We start from the raw sequence: 17,724 nt of genomic DNA on the forward strand, positions 1-17,724 counted from the left end.
TTCAAGATGAGGACTAGGAGGCTTAGGGGGGATGTGAGGAAAAACTTTTTTACCTAGATGTCTGGAATGTACTGCCTGGGAGGGTGGTGGAGACGGGTTGCTTCACATCCTTTCAAAAGTACCGGGATGAACACTTGGCACGAAATAACATTCAAGGCTATGGGCCAAGTGCTGGGAAATGGGATTAGGTAGGTAGGTGAGGTGTTTCTCACGTGTCGGTGCAGACGCGATGGGCCAAAAGGGCCTCTTCTGCACTGTGATTCTGTGATATGGGATACTTGACTTTATTAGCCAAGGCGTAGAATTCAAGAGCAGCAGGTTATGCTGGAACTGTATAAAACACTGGTTAGACTACAACTGGAGTACTGCATGCAGTTCTGGTCACCAAATTAGAGAAGGATGTGATTGCACTGGAGAGGGTGCAGAGGAGATTTACCTAGATGCTGCCTGGGCTAGAGTGTCTGAAGTATGAGGAAAGATTGGACAGGTTGGGGTTGTTTTCCTTGGAGCAATGAAGGTTAAGAGGGGAACAGATAGAGGTGCATAAGATTTTGAGGGGCAAAGATAGGGTGGATAGGAAGGTGCTTTCTCCATTAGTAAAAAGGTCAATGACCAGGGGGCATAGACTTAAGGTAAGAGGTAGATGGCTAAGAGGGGAGTTGAGGAGAATTTTTTTCATCCAGAGGATGGTGGGTATCTGGAACTCACTGCCTGAAAGGATGGTTGAGTCAGAAACTCTCGTAACATTTAAGAAGTGTTTAGATATTCACTTGCGTTGCCATAGCCTCCAGGGCTATGGGCCAAGCGCTGGAAAATGGGATTAGTGTAGTCAGATCTTTGTTGACCTGAACGGACATGATGTGCCAATGGCCTCCTTCTGTGCTGTAGATGTCTATGAGTCTATAAAGGTGAAGGTATTACTCTTCTTATATCCAATTGTATATTTATGGAATAAGAGACTATATTTAAGATGTTTCCAAAAATTCCAACCATGTGCTTAATTTATTTTGAGGCACTGTATTTATTCATAATGTCCTGGAATAACAGCGCAGGCTTTTACATAATTTGCTCCCTAGAGAATACAATTGACTGTACTTTTACTTGTGTGATTTTTTCCACTTTATTGTCCAAAAGTTTTAGAATCCAGGCCCAATCCCTATATTGGGCAGTATTCCTTTTAGCATGCAGATTATACGTTAGCCTGATTTCCAAACAGCCAGACTAAAGCTGTGCTATAAAACAGATGTCTTATTCAGAAGGGAATGATAATCTTTGATAAAGCAGAGGTTATTAGAGACTCATTGTGGTAGACCTTAAGTGTGTCCAACAATCATGATGTTTGGCATTTACAGTTAACTCTTGAGATAATGAGTTGAACACTTCTTCAAACTTACTCCATGAAGCATTATAGCTCTTAAAAAGAACATAATACTTGGAGGACAACTTGATACACTAAGAATCTCAAAATGTCATCTAATTGAAAAATGAAACATGTTATATGAAGACCAGAGAGGGACTCTTGAGCTGAGGAACAAGACCCATCTCTGGAGTCAGAGGAAAGCTGTGAGGAACCATTTGATTTAAGGTAAAGTTCCTGGAAAATTTTGAACCTTTGAAAGGATCTTAATAAAGATTACAAAATGTAACACAATCAGAGAAGCTAAATCTGGAACAATGTTTTCAGGTATAATCAGCAGGATAAGAGTCTTAGAGTTATGAAGAACAAATTTAGGACAGATATCAGCAAGTATTTCTTTACACAGAAGGTAATTGGGGCTGAAGAGCGTTCTTCATCTAAGCAAAATGTGACATTGAGATGATATCAAACATTTCACATTGCAAATTATTTTAATTAAACTAATAGTTAAAGTCCTTGATAGAATGAAGTTTATTTCAAGTACGGGAGACAAATAAAAGTTTCAATAATATCTTCAGATACAAAAAGAAGAAATTTAGCCAATTGAAGTTATTTTTAATGTATTGTGCTGTGTATATACAGCTTGTATAGTACTAGGCTTGAATTTAAATAGTTCACTCCAATGACAGGTTTAACCTAGTTGTTTTATCGCCGTGTGCAGAAACTTATAAAATGCAAAAGTTAGGTATTAAATATTTTATAGGATTATAACATTATTCTGAAATGTTTTGTATTTGGCATTTATAATGTATTAAAATATTACCACTACTGACCCTTTCTGTATTCTGTGTTAAAATCAGAATTGCCTGTGTAAACTTGTGGCAGTGTTGCTCTGTAACACTGCTTTGTGTCTCCCAGGCCAGGATTTTTCACTGAGTGGGTGGGCGCTCATCTAACCTGCTCGAATGTAAAATGACGCGTGATGACGTTAGGCGAGTGTCCCGACATCATCACATACTCACGCGATATTTCGGTTGGCGGGTGCACAGGAGTTGGCAGCACACCCGCCGACAATTACAAGGTCTATCAAGGCCATTAACAATCCAACTGATTTAAATTTTTCGCTGCCCATCCAACCTAACGGTTGGTGGGCAGGCGAATAGGCCAAGCGGCCTTTGCATTTTTTGCGAAACCTCATCCACGGCCGGGATGAGGTTTCGGTCCATCATTAAAAAATAAAAATAAAATTCATCCTAATTTCTAACATGTCCCTGCTCATGTGACAGGCTTAATTGGCGCACCAGTGTGAAATCATGGTCTGGCTCTGATCGCGGGCTGCAGTCGGTTTTCCGACCACCCCTGCCGATCCTGTCCAATTAGGGCAAAATTCTGCCCCCAGTTTCTGACCCTAGACTGAGAAGCTTCAATGTTCCAAACAATTCAACTTGCCTGCTTATAAATCACAACAGACTTTTACTATTCAACTATAAATAATAACATTATATCAAAGTATTAAAGAAAAAGAGGACAAAATGTATGACTCCACTACTACCTTGTGAACACTATAGGTCTTGACTCTGCAATATCACAGGAGATCAGCTTGGAAATAAATAACCTTCTGACAAAATTCTGATGAAGCTGTAGTTGCCTGGCAATATTTTGAACTTCATAGATAATTACTTTTTCATGGATTAAACAGTTCACATTAGCACAGAAACAGTCATTACACGTAGAGGGCATGTGTGTAATTGTGCAAATGTAGCTATCCCAAAGATTTCTGTTCCCTGTTGGTTTCCAGAGTCTTAGAAAACCCTTTGATCCAAGCTGGAGGAATTACTTGGTATTTTAGTCAAACAGCAGTAGAATTTACAATTTTGTGGCTCACATCCTTAGATCATTTATCAAGATCAAATATAAGAAATTCCACTTTAATGATGTTGCCAGATTTCAAAGTCAAGAGGTTAAAAGTTTGAAACTTCACCATGTCATCAGAACATAATTCATTGATACATGAGTTCTTCATCATCAGCACTGTAAAACAAATAGAATTTTAATAAAATAATAATACTTTCCTGGCTCATTCTGTACATTTTTTTATTGTTAGGGTGCTAATTAAGCTTAAATAACTTTTCATTATCAGAGTGAAGTATTCAAATTCAAACCAATATGTTATATGAAGACCGGGCTGGTAGAGAGGGACTCTTGAGCTGAGGAACAAGACCCATCTCTGGAGTCGGAGGAAAGCTGTGAGGAACTATTTGATTTAAGGTAAAGTTTAAGGTAACATATGAGGTGGATAAGATATTTAGACTTGGGAGCAGTGCAAGTTCACTCCATTACATTGGGTATAGATCCTGTTTCCATGAATGAATGGCAACACCAAACTGAGAAGGTATTTATAGGAGACCCAAATTTTTAACAATGGTCTTCTTACTTTGATTACTCTCTTGCTACATAAAAAGCTTTTATCTTAAATTGACCTTTTTCTTGCCTTTAATGTTCTATATTGCCTATATTACCTCTGAAGCCTTTTAGTCTCCCTCTCTTTGTAGCCTATTGTATTTATATTTATTCTGACTTCCCTTTTTTATAATTATATACTTTCTAATATTTCAGCTTTGCTCCAGTAGGTAACACTTTCAGTCAGAAGATTGTGGGTTCAAGTCCCTGTCCAGGAGCTTGAACGTAAAATCTAAGCTGACATCCCCGAGCAGTACTGAGTGTCAACATATCGGTAGTACACCAGATGGGGTTGATGGCATTGTGGTATTGTCACTGGACCAGAAACCCAGGGGTAATGTTCTGGACACCTGGGTTCAAATCCTGCCACAGCAGATGGTGGAATTTGAACCCAATAAAAATCTAGAATTAAAAGTCTGATGATGACTATGAAACCATTGCCAATTGTTGTAAAAACCCATCCGGTTCACTAACACCCTTTAGGGAAGGAAACCTGCTGTCCTTACCTGCTCTGGCCTGCCAGTGACTCCAGATCCACAGCAATATGGTTGACTCTTAAATGCCCTCTGAACAAGGGCAATTGGGGATGGGCAATAAATGCTGGCTGAGCCAGCGATGCTGACGTCCACATCCCATGGTTGAATTTTAAAAAATTACATTGCATTGCAATTACAATTTTTAATGACAATTGCTAGTTAAAACAGTTGATGGGCATTGATTCACCCACCAAACAATATAAACAGATACAGCTGGAGTACTTGTGCGTGGAAAGGACTGGATTAAGTCTGTAGTACAAGAGTTGCCTTGAGAATAAACGAGAATAAAAGATACAAGCACTTATTGTGAGTAACACTGAGAGTGTGCTACACTGTGAGATGTCATCTTTCAGATAAGCTATTGGACCAAGGCCCCTTCAGGTGGATGTAAAAGATCCGATGGCACTAGCTTGAAGAAGAGCAAGGGAGATATCTCTGGTGCAGTGGCCAACATTTATCCCTCAGTCAACATCACTAAAAACATAGAGATAAAAACAAAAAAACTGCGGATGCTGGAAATTCAAAACAAAAACAGAATTACCTGGAAAAACTCAGTCAACATCACTAAAAACAGATTATCTGGTCATTATCACAATGCTATTTGTGGGAACTTGCTGTGTGCAAATTGGCTACATCTTTTCCTACGTTAAAACAGTGACTACACTTCAAAAGTATTGCATTGGCTGTAAAAACATTCTGAGACATTGCTAAGACATCGCTATAGAGATTCTAAGCATTCAACACTTTTAGTTTCAGATTTTATCTTATTTCTTTATTCATTGGTGGGAACCCTGTCTTAAAGAATCACTTTCTTTCCTTCCTGGAATATACTTGAATTGTAACCTTTCAAACTCCTGGTTAAATATTTCCCATTGTGATCAATGGTTATGTTTGCCTGTTTTTCCATTCTATCTGAAAGGATTTAGACCCCTTTTGATCTATTGTCTATTGTCTTTTTTCTTTTTAGTTCTTGCACTGAGCCTAAAATTATATTGTAGTCAGTGCTTTACTTATTTGTTATCTACTTTCTCCAGCTCATTACACAGAATTAAGTCAAGTTGTTGGACAGCAACATATTGGGAAAGATTTTGACTTTGTGTGATAATGTAAAATGGATGATAGCAAACCGATAGCTCATTTGAGATATCTTCTAAAATTTTCAAATTTCCATTGAAGCATCCTACTCTTACATTACCCTTGCTCTTTATTCCATTGGTTTAAACTCTCCACAATTCCAGCTATCCTCCTTAAAAAGATATTCATCTCAGATATGTTCAGATGCAGGCCAGAGTTCTGAGTACTGAAGAGTATGCTGAATACAATTACATTTCTGCATTTGTAGAATCATGGGCATCATTGTGCTATTGGAGGAGGCCATTTAGCTTATTGTGTTTGTACTGGCCAAAAAAAGAAGAGACCCAGCCTTATCCCACTTTCCTGCACTTGTTCTGTAGGTCACGCCACTTTAAGTGCATATCTCAGTACTTTTTAAATGCAACACGTGTTTCTGCCTCTACCATTCTTTTAGGTAATGAGTTTCATCACCCTCTGGGTGAAAGGTTTTCTCTTCAAGTCCCTTCTAATCCTTCCACCAATTACTTTAAATCTCTGCCCCAGGGGCTATTGACCTGTCTGCCAAGGGAAATAGTGCCTTTCCAATGAGCCCTCTCATAATTTTATACACCTCATTTAGATCTCCTCTCAGCCACCTCTGTTCCAAAGAAAACAGTGCCAGCCTATCCAATCTTTGCACATGAATAAAATTTCCCATTCCTGGCAACATCCTTATAAATTTCCTTTGTACCTGTCTAGTATGGTCACTTTCTTATTGATTGCAAAGTATGCACACACTGTGTGTATTGCCATTATTGAAGAAATTGCACCACTTAGATGGTATATTAATTTAAAAACAAAATCATTTTGGAGGAAAGTGTTTACAATGTAAAGTATTTGTTATACTTTTGCATCCAGCTAGTTAACCTTCATGAGAATCAGGTTACTCAGCTGTGTGTGCATACTTTGCAATCAAAGTCACGTATAATAAGCAGGAAAAAGACCAGAATGTCTCTAGCCCTTGGATACTAAAGCCAACACTAGTATACATGAAGCTCAATGTGAGCTCAAGGAACAGAACCTCATCTTTCAATTAAGCACTTTGCAAATTTTCAGGCTCAACTTTACGTTCAACAATTTCAGCTCTCAATCTCTGTTCCCATTTTTTCAGACAGCAGCTGTTGGCAATGATTCTGCTAATCCCATTTACACCTCCTCCAGACATATCTTTTGTTGTTTACATGTACCTTTACCATCTCCTTTTGCCTTGCAACACCATCCCTTTTACTATTTGCTCTATATTGTTCGGTATTCCTTCTAAGCATGCAGATTGTATGTTAGCCTGATGTTTCAAATAGCCAGACGAGAGCTGAACAGATGTCCTATTCAGAAGGGAATGATAATCTATGATAAAGCAGATGTTATTAGAGACTCATTGTGGCTGATCATAAGTGTATCCAACAATCATGATGTATTGGCATTTACAGTTAACCCTGGATACAATGGCCAGAATTTTATGGCCATGTCGCAGTGGGGATAGAGCCTTAAAATGTTGCGAGCCATTCTAAACTCCATTGACTTCGGCAGGAACATAAAATCCCGCTGTTGTAAAATTCCGTCCAATGAGGTGAACGCTTCTTGTACACTTACTCCATGAACCATTATGGTTCTTAAAAAAGCTTAATACTTTGAGGATAGCTTGATATAAATTTCATTTAATTGAAATAAAGAAAATGTTTTGGGTGTGTTTTGAGCCTTCCACCCCAAGGTTCTGGTCTTTCCTTCCCTTGCTCTGCTTCCCTGTCTCTGTACTTTGTTGTGATATAATGTATATTTATCTTTAAATGTGCATATCTTAACCTACTGTCAATCACTACCACCCTGACAGGATGTGATGTAGTAGTCCCGTAACTTGTATTCAATCTACAGCAGCAGATGGTAGGAGTCAGATGTGTATACTTAACCTCCTAGTTAACATTATTTGCATATAGTCTTATCTTCAAGTAAGGAATTCAGATTATCGTTTTACCAATCCCTGTCACATGATTGGTGTGTTTATGTTAAATAGAAGCATGTAACATGGTGGTAGCATGGTTTTTGCCTCTGAACCCTTCACACACCTCAGAAGAAAATAACTGGTGTGACAGAGAAACAACTATCAAGATTTGTCATGTATAAGTGATTCTGTAGCTCTGTAGAAATCCTACATTCTTGCACCTCCAGTCTGCGACATTGTTGCATCTTGCAAGCATCAGGTTCCAGTAAAATTGTTTGAATCTGGGAGGGCTTAATCAGTATAAGTCTACCTGCTGCAAAGTTTAAGCAGGAACAGAAATTAAATATCTGACTCTGGAAAGTCTAACCTTAAGTGGAATTCCACAGGCAGATGAATCCAATACTGTTGGACTCGAAACGTCAACTCTTTTCTTCTCCGCCGATGCTGCCAGACCTGCTGAGTTTTTCCAGGTAATTCTGTTTTTGTTTTGGATTTCCAGCATCCGCAGTTTTTTTTTTTGTTTTTATCACTGTTGCTTGCTGTCTCTACATGAGGTCTGAGGAAGTTAGAATACTGCAGGCTGAGCTGGGAAGAAAAAGTCCATCCAGTAACAGCTCCTATCTGCTAAAAGAAGCCTGCTTTTTAAGTTTTTTTTTTCCACTATTTAATTGTACCTTTGAAGCAGGCACTCCATTTTCACCCCTCAATCATTGCTTTGTGGCAGAGCTTAGAGTAAACCTGGATAAAGCAGAAACAGCTCAACAACACCAATATTATAGTCAAACAATAACTATGACAAGCTAAGGCAGTGGCCACTTAAGTTACTGCAACTGAGCCAAAAAGCCTAGTGTCCTAGGCCCGATCATCTTCAGCTACTTCATCAATGACCTTCCTTCCATCATAAGGTCAGAAGCGGGGATGTTTGCTGATGATTGTACAATGTTCAGCACCATTTGTGACTCCTCAAGTACTGAAGCAGTCCATGTCCAAATGCAACAAGACCTGGACAATATCCAGGATTTGGGCTTGGGCTGACAAGTGACAAGTAACACTTGTGCTACACAAATACCAGGCAATGACCATTTCCAACAAGAGAAAATCTAATTATCACCCCTTGACGTTCAATGGCATTACCATCACTGAATCTCCAACTATCAACATCCTGGGGGTTACTACTGACCAGAAACTGAACTGGGCTAGCCATATAAATATTGTGGCTACAAGAACAGGTCAGAGGCTAGGAATCTAGCACTAAGTAACTCATCCCCTAACTCCCTGTCCACCATCTACAAGGCACAATTCAGGAGTTTAATGGAATAGTCTCTATTTGCCTGGTTGAGTGCAACTCCCAACAACACTCAAGAAGCTTCACACCATCCAGGAGAATCAGCCCATCCATAAACATTTACTTTGTCCACCACCGACGCACAGTGGCAGCAGTGTGTACCATCTACAAGAGCATACCAGGAATATACAGACCTAGGACATCCTACATCAACATGATTGAGGACCAGTGCCGAAGGTGATTGAGGCTAAGCCAAGAGGTGGTGACAGAGAAATGCCACATGGTCCAGCAGCAATTTGAGCCACAATCCATTGACCCCCATGCCATGCCAGTGGGTGTGAACGTAACCATTGCTCGCAACTTCTTTGAGCCTGGATCTTTCCAGGTATCATCAGGAGACTTGTCTGGTATAGCCCAGTTTGTAACTTAAGGCTCTAACTAATGCCCTGTTTGTTCATGTGGAGGATCATGTTAATTTCCATGTAGATTTTGCTTCTCAGATGCAGAGAATCTCAGCCTTTCCTCAATTAACAGGCTTCTCTCAGGTGCAGGGTGTTATTGATTGCACCCATGTTGCCAACATGTGGACACCTTCGTCAACTGGAAGTCCTTCCACTCAAACAAGGTACAGGTGGTTTGTGACCAGAACAAGGCCTTCCTATATGTGTACAAGGTTGTCTAGCAGCTGCCACGATTCCTTCATGCTTATGAGTTCCCAACTCAGCTACCAATGCAGATCTATGGTTGGCTTTGGGGGACAAGGGCCCTTAAAGATTTGGATAATGATCTTCTTTAGGACTCCACAAATGGAGGCAAAGTGCAACTACAACAGCAGCAATGTCATCAGCAGGAATATCATCGAGCATTCAATTGGCATTGTAAATATGTGCTTCAGGTGCCTTGATTGCTCAGGTGGAGCTCTGCAATATGCCCCAGCAAGGGTATCAAGAATAGCAGTGGCATGCTGCATGCTGCACACTGCACACTATTGCACAGCGTAGCAGCATACAAATCAATGATGACGATGCCATGGGCAGAACTCCAACCTTTGCAGATGAGGAAGATGAGGGGAAGAAAGCTCTTGTCCATTTGAAAGATTCTGTAATGGATGAGGAGGCTGTTAATAGAAGAGCAACTGGGAGGCATGGCCAGGGAGGCAAGGCCAGGGAGCCAGGGCTGACTCTGCAGGAGGAGATCATCACCAGACCCCTTATATAAGGGCTCCTTATATAAAATAGATTCTCATAAGGTCCTTTATCACATTTGCCATGGGGCCTATGCCACCAAATGGTCTAAAATCAAACCATGCCCACAATGCTGAGAGTGACGCAACATCAATTCAAACCCTATGCATGCTTATGGGATTGTATGTTATAACATACATATAATTAAAGCATCTGTTACAAAAGTATAGTAATTTTCATAATATTTTTTCTGGTTTATTGTAAAGTAGGCTTATGGGTGTGAGTATAGTTGGTTCCATCTGTGTGATTTAATTACATATGGAGTCAGGTAGACTGCAAGCTTGGAATTATCAAAAGAAGCTAAGTGTAGAAATGTGTTTGAAGTGCTATCGAGTAAACATGGATGCTGGCTTAGCATGTAAGGTGTGAAGGGAATTTGCATTTTTAGATAAGTGAAGGGATTGTTTGGATTTCAAAGGGATGTTAGTCTGTTGACAACTAGCCAGATAAGCAAGGCTAAGGAGTGTGTTTATTTTTCCCACAGATTACTGACAATATTGGCAAGATGAAAGTTGTTATATTATGGGAAAGGTACCATTCCAGAGACATATGGAACAATACAATTTACATATTAAAGAGAGAGAAACATATATAAAGGAGAATGAAAGGCTATGTGAGAGATGGCCATGTAAGATCTAACAGGGAGTGTGTGAAAACTGCCTTTGAGAAGCCTCTAGCCATTTGTGCATAAGTCTGTTATGTCCAGTAACTAAAGCTAAAGAAAGACATTTGGAATTCCAATGTCAAGAGGGTACTGTGTTAGTTTCCTTTTTTTTGATCTAAAATCTATTTTGGACTGTTGCCATAAAGGGGGTGTGTAATTGGGAATCAGGTTAATTAGAAATTTTAGGATTTATTATAGTATTAAGTAATCATAGTCTTATGTATTTGCTTGAAATCTTTTATTTTGTGAATAAATAATTTAATTTTTAAAATCTCAAGGTCTTAGTGTACTCATTACTTCTGAATTCAGTGTACACATCTTGTAATAAATACAAATTGCAAAACTGTTGTGACAGTCCAACCAAGTTTCCCTTGTGGGTTTGGTCTGCCTGGTACACATCATCTGCCACATCATAACACATCTCACACATGTGGAGCCCGTAGTTGTATAACAACAGCTCTTTGGCCTGAGTGGTTAGTGCACAGATACTTTCAATGGTCCAATTTCTGATGTGCGTGTCATATGCAACATTCCTGGCTTCCATATACCTCTGTTTAAAGCACAAAGCACATCCTGTGACACCTCAAATACAAACACAAGCAAAGTAGTGGACACAGCAGATGACCAATATTACTTGAACCATACATGGTTTCTTGAGCTCTGATGCCTACACCTGGGTCAATGTGTTACACAGTGGATGAGTGCCTTGCACACAGCACTCATGCCTGAGATGCACCTGCTGCCCAGCATTTGTTCCGGAGTCTGATCTGGCCAATGAAAGATACAAGGAGAATCTTGGCGCTTGAACCTTTGAACACTGGAATCTTATGTGCCAGAGCAGAGAAGGAAGAAGTTCTCCAAAGCATCACAAATCAGCCAACAACCTTGATCCTGCTGACAGCATGTTGAGGTGGACCTCAGCATGCCACCCTCATTATTACTGGTAAGGAATACCTTCATAATGTTACTTTTCTTTTTGAGATCTGGTGTACACACATGCACTGAGTACAAGTGTAAGTAAATATGTTAAAGAAGTTTTCAAATGTGCTACGTACATATGTTAAAAGTGTAACCACAGTGAACCCATTCGTGTTCTAAGCGAGATGGCGCCCTTCACTCTTGCATACTCCTATGAAGTGCCTGGCATGTTGCCTCAGAGGTGGAGGCAGGTTGCTCACTTCTCTGTCTAAATGAGGAGCGTGGTGGGCTGACTCGTCATGCAGGTACCCACTGGAGACTTCCTCCAGTCTGGGGCTTTTGCATCTCTGCATCACTGCAAGGGCAGCCATGGGCACAAGCACATGTGCAGCAGAGGAGGACTGTGGCAGAAGGACTAGGGAGGTGGAGGAAGGTGAGTGTGCTGAGGAGCTCCTGGTACCTTCACCCTCCTCAGTGACCTGTATGGCCCTGGTTGGCCTGCACGTGTTGTTGATGGGTCTGGCTAGTGGTGCGCATCGTCACCCATTTCAGCAACCACTGTGCTAACAGTGTGACTGTCCTGTTAACGGCACATAGCTCATGTATTCCATGGATGTCAGAGCTTATTCCCTGAGTGGACCAATTCAGACGACTGAGGGAGGTTTGCACCCTTTCCTGGACAAGGCACTGCTCTTGCATCTGCTCTGAGTGCTGCTGCATGTGTCTCTCCATGAGATTGGCCAATCTCTCATGGTCAGAGCTCATGCAGTTGAGCCCCTGGGACAATGTGGAGTTCATGACTGCAATGGACTCCTCCATCTCCTCCCACTTCCTCCGAGAACTCTGCCAAATGTCCAACCATCTGCTGTTGATGGTCTAAACACGGCCCCAAAATATGACACCTTAAGCTTCACGTTCCTGCCCACTTGAGCATCATTGCAACTTTCCTTCCTCCTCTGAGGGGGAGTTTACTCAGATTTCTGACTCTGACACCTCCTCCTGCCATCTGTGGTGCCCCTCATCCTGTACCACTAACACTTCCCATGTGCTATCGCCCTCCGAAGTGCTTGTATCTTCAGTTGGCAGAGTGTGGGCTAGTCAGGAGTGATGCTGCCTCCTCAGACGTCTATTTCTCCTCTTATAAAAACAAAAAAACTGCGGATGCTGGAAATCCAAAACAAAAACAGAATTACCTGGAAAAACTCAGCAGGTCTGGCAGCATCGGCGGAGAAGAAAAGAGTTGACGTTTCGAGTCCTCATGACCCTTCGACAGAACTTGAGTTCGAGTCCAGGAAAGAGCTGAAATATAAGCTGGTTTAAGAAGGTGTGTGTGTGGGGGGCTATCTCTCCGCCCCCCACACACACACCTTCTTAAACCAGCTTATATTTCAGCTCTTTCCTGGACTCGAACTCAAGTTCTGTCGAAGGGTCATGAGGACTCGAAACGTCAACTCTTTTCTTCTCCGCCGATGCTGCCAGACCTGCTGAGTTTTTCCAGGTAATTCTGTTTTTATTTCTCCTCTTGATGCCTGAGGGATGATCTGGCCCAGGGGAGTGAGCGGGTGGAGCTAGGATCTGTGTGAGATAAAAGGCGTAATTTAGGTATAGCCTTTCTCAACATGAAAGCACTCTCTGATGCACACCAGTGCCTTAACCATGCTCGCACTGCCCTTACAACACAACACCATCCTTGCACTCCCTCTCATGCCAAGGTCTCATTGTGCTCAGTGAAGTGATATCCTGACCTCCAACATTACCATCACCTTCCACAATGATTTCAACATCGCCTTTATCACCCGCTAATGGTAATTCACCATCACCAACAGACAGACAGCTGTCCAATCTCCGTGGACACCAGTTCCAAGGGACAGAGCCATCTCAGCCAGCTGACTCATCCCAGTCCGAGCCATCTCCATGGAGTTCTTCACCCTTTTTGACTGCAATACCGCCATGAATTTACATTCATCAGATTATTGTGCATGAAGGGATACTGCTCTTCACTGTATCTGTGCATCACATGAGTTGTGCGCACCTACATGAGCTGCGTACACATAAAAGCCTGAATACTGAAGCAGAGGTATGTGTCATGTCTAACACCTTAGCTACAGCATGCAGATTTGACCGTTCCCTCAGCATGGATGAGCCAAGCTAATCACCTTGCTGGAACTCAGCCAGTCATTGAACCTTTACTAGTCCTGAATCCAGGAACACTCATGCTTTCCTGCTGCGCTCACCATAGCCACGATTTGAGTCTAGGCTGCTTTGGTTGTTACAGGGCATGAGTGATCAGCAGGGTAGAGGACTGGTCTCCGCTTCTGGATCTTTCCCATCAAAACTTTAAAGTCCTGGTCAGAAAATTGTGCAGCATCTGGACCCATCCCTTCCCTCGTGTCTCCTCCATGTAACATTTTATGAATAAAAATGTGAGGTGAGAAACGTCATGAGCCACTCAGAATGTTCTCATTCACTTTGTGTGCTTACATGCACTAGCCATTTTCACCATATCATCAATGATTACTTGTAGGGTTGGTGGAGAAAATGGCTTTGTGCAAATGCTTGGTGACCTGTACGTTGCGGCTGTGATTCCAAGGTAACAAGCTGTACTGCACAACCCTATTGGTTTACTCCATCATATTCACACTGTTATGCTGTGACAAAGGGTCAACAGTGTGGACACATGCTGATAGATGGGTGGCAAGAGGGCAAGTGGATTGGATAATGACCATGGCACTGTTCATCATTCATTCCCCCACTGAGACTTGGCAGCCAACTACATGGCTGCATAATATCTGCACCAGGTAGTGGTGGCAAGATAATGCCATCCCCACGGCTTTGTCTTATGAATCCCCTCCATGTTTTCAATGGCTCAGTAGAGTACACTTTGATTAAGCAGCAACAATGATAATTCTCCCATAAAGAAAGCCCATGATGGACCACCCATTCCAGGGCCAGCTAATAGTTGGACAACATTTACAGCTTTGACAATCACCTGACAATGTAATGATATCTCCTCTGAAGCACAGGGACTTCACCATTGATGACCTAACTCTGAAATGGTCCTTTCTGAAGGTCCGCATTTTACCTGCACCCGACTTGCCCAAACCACTCTGGGCCACCTTCCGACCCCTCACTACTTCTGGCATCCCCTGCCCCAACTCTTATTCCAGGCTCTGTCCCTGCCACCCAAACCTAACCAAATATTGGAAGTTCGGGCAGACGTTTTTAAAGATTGGGTTTGCAGTGCAGGGAATGCTCCTGTCTCTGTGCACTCAGCCTGGCAGCGAAACTCTTGGGCCAATGTTATTTTAATTTTGCTGTCATTTAACTAGTTTGATTCTTTAAAGGCAAACCTTTAGGAAAAGAAGGGGGATGCTGTGATATGTATATGTACTTTTAAAGGGGCGTGTCTTACACTGCTGTCAATCACTACCATCTTGGCAGAATATGTAGCAGCTCCATGACTTGTATTCAGTTCAGCAGATGGTAGAAGTCAGGCATGTATACTTAGCCTCCTGGTTAACATTTAGTCTTACCTTTGAATAAAAAGCCAAGGAGGAGAATTTGCTGCTCGGCAAGTGGGGGTGGGGCCTGCTTGCCGAGGCATAAAATGAAGCGGGGTGACATCGGGTGTGTGTCCCAACGTCATGGCACATCATTTAGGTTTATAGTTCGAAGGGCACGCAGCTGCACACCCGCCAAACTGTCAAAGGCCTGTTAAGGCCATTAATTAACCAATTAAGGCTATTGAGACAGCTGCCCGTCCAACCTTAAGGTTGGCGGCAGGCAAAGAGCCCAGGCGGCCTTTGCATTTTTCATGGAACCTCATCCATGGGCGGGATGAGGTTTCATGTGCCTCAGGGAGATTTCTTAATTGGCCCACCCATGTAAAATGTCAGCGTGGACCCGAGCAGGGGCACCAACAGGGTCCACACCCGCCCCAACACAACCCCCCCCCCCCAACGGGGAGGGCAGAATTCTCTCCAAGATTATTGTTTTACCAATCCTTGTCATATGATTGGTACATTTATGTCGAATAGCAGAATGTAACACACTTGTTTAAAACCTATTGCACCTCCAACTTTTTCCAATCCTGATAAAAGTTCCCAGCCCTGAAACGTTGACTCTATTTCTCCCTCCACAGTTGCTGCCTGACCTGCTGAGCATTTCCAGCATTTTCTGTTTTCGGTTTTCCAGCCTCCACAGTATTTTGCTTTTGCCTAACACCATTGTGCTTCCTTGGCTGATATCAGCGAATTCAACACACATCAAAGGTTGAACCTGGCAACTTTTTGACTTGTATTATATAAGTTGTGTTGTATTCTATATGATTAAAACTTGTAATTGCTGTTTAAGAATAATCAATCAAAATGTATTTATTTTGAAGATTTTGAAGACATAGTTAATGTCAACTTTTGTGATGCCTTACTCTTGAATGTTCCAATGTATTAATTTTTAAAAAGTGTTTAAGTTTGATTATATTAGGCAGTGCAGTTATTAATTCAAACTTGTTCTAAACAGTTTCTGTTCTTTCCAGCATAACCTTTAGAAGGGATGCTTCAAAAAACATTAAATTGAGTCAATTCACACTGTTGGTTGTTTAGTTTACACACCATAGTGAAAGTTAATGCTCTTTGTTCATAAAAGTACATCAATATCCTGTTTTCAGTTTACAACTAACACTGTAAAGATAGATAACTGGTTTATTGAAAAATCATAATGATGGCAGGTGCTGAATTATGATGGCAATTGACATAAAACAAATAATCATGATTTATAACCTAGTTATAGACAATCATTAAAATAAAAATGAAGTATAAAATAATACAAGGATTGCATAATTATGTTCATTTCAGTTTACAAATAATTACAACACATTGCACAATGCAGGAGTCCCTACTTTACAGAATAAAAATGAAAGGTCTACTGCATTTTGTTTTAAAGTCCATAAATCATATGTTGTGAGGTTAAGTTCATAAAATGTATGTAAATGGCTGAGAATTTAATGAGTTTATGAAGCAGGGGACTGGGAGGTCTTGTAGTCTATTCGTTCTATATCTTATTTGCAGAATGGTGCATTTTCTCCTTAATTCTGTCGCATTTACTTTCTTGTGGTTGTCGCAGGAGATAATGAGATTCAGGAGTTTTCTAGCGAAACCCAGATAGAACTGTTTACGCTTTTCAGCAAGCGAACACATATTCAGTTGTTTGCCTCAGACTGGCTCTGGTACACATTAACTAGGATCAGTTTCAGAGCTCGTTTTTGAACGCTTTCAAGCTTGCTCACATGTCCTTTGATAAGTCCAGCATTCCAAACAGGAGCTGCATGTTCAACAATGGGCCTTGCATAACTATTAATCACATTGAGTAGGTCAGTTTGAAATGTATTGTAATGCTTGAGAAGACATAGCACGTGAAGTATTCCATTTGCTCTCTTAAGCATTAATGCCCTTGGTACTCCCTATAAATCACTTTGAATATAGATGCCTAATAATTTAATGCACGCTTCTTGTACAATCTCAGAATCATCTAAGCTGATGAGAGGGTGGTCAGAGGGGTGGCACATAAAACACAAATCCATAGCATTACAATTTTTGGGATTTAAGAAATTGTCCTGCATTTATATAGTTTCTTTCATGACTTCAGGATGTCCCAAAGTGCTTCACAGCAAATTAAGTACTTTTGAAGTGTAGTCATTGTTGTTCTGTAGGAAACATGGCAGCCAATTTGCAGACAACAAATACCCCAAAATATCATTGTGATAATAACCAGATCATTTGTTTCAGGTGTTATGATAAATATTGGCCACAACACCAGCAGAACTCCCCTGCTCTTATTAAAATAGTTCCATGGTGCCTCTCACATGCACTTGAGAAGACAAATAGATTTTCCATTTAATGCCTCATCTTACTGTCAGTAATCTCAGTACTGCACTGAAGTGTCATCTTGGACACACTGCACTCAAGGCTCTGCAGTTGGGCTTTGAACCCAATCTTCTGACTGGGTAAGAGTTCTATCACTGCCATAGCTGAGATTTTACTAACTGCAAGACTATGCTAAAGGTTAGTAAAGCTCTAACACCAAGCATGTTGCAGTTTACAACTGACCATTGAAGCAACATAATCCTTGGAACATATTTGACCGCTGTGATCAGTGGTGATCAATAAAATCCACTCGAGTCAAATTGTGACTAAAACCTGAGTCATTTCAGATC

General features: G+C 41.2%; 1 protein-coding gene across 1 annotated transcript in view; it reads left to right on the forward strand.

Annotated features, from left to right (window-relative positions):
- Positions 1-3,608: 3,608 nt before the first annotated feature.
- col8a2 (collagen, type VIII, alpha 2) overlaps positions 3,609-17,724 on the forward strand; it is a 416,640-nt gene continuing 402,524 nt past the window's right edge. The window contains exon 1 of the mRNA XM_041212892.1: positions 3,609-3,625. The gene's annotated coding sequence lies outside the window, so the exon portion shown is untranslated. The remainder of the gene's footprint in view (positions 3,626-17,724) is intronic.

Source organism: Carcharodon carcharias, chromosome 19 (assembly GCF_017639515.1).
Source record: "Carcharodon carcharias isolate sCarCar2 chromosome 19, sCarCar2.pri, whole genome shotgun sequence".
Lineage (NCBI taxonomy): Eukaryota > Metazoa > Chordata > Chondrichthyes > Lamniformes > Lamnidae > Carcharodon > Carcharodon carcharias.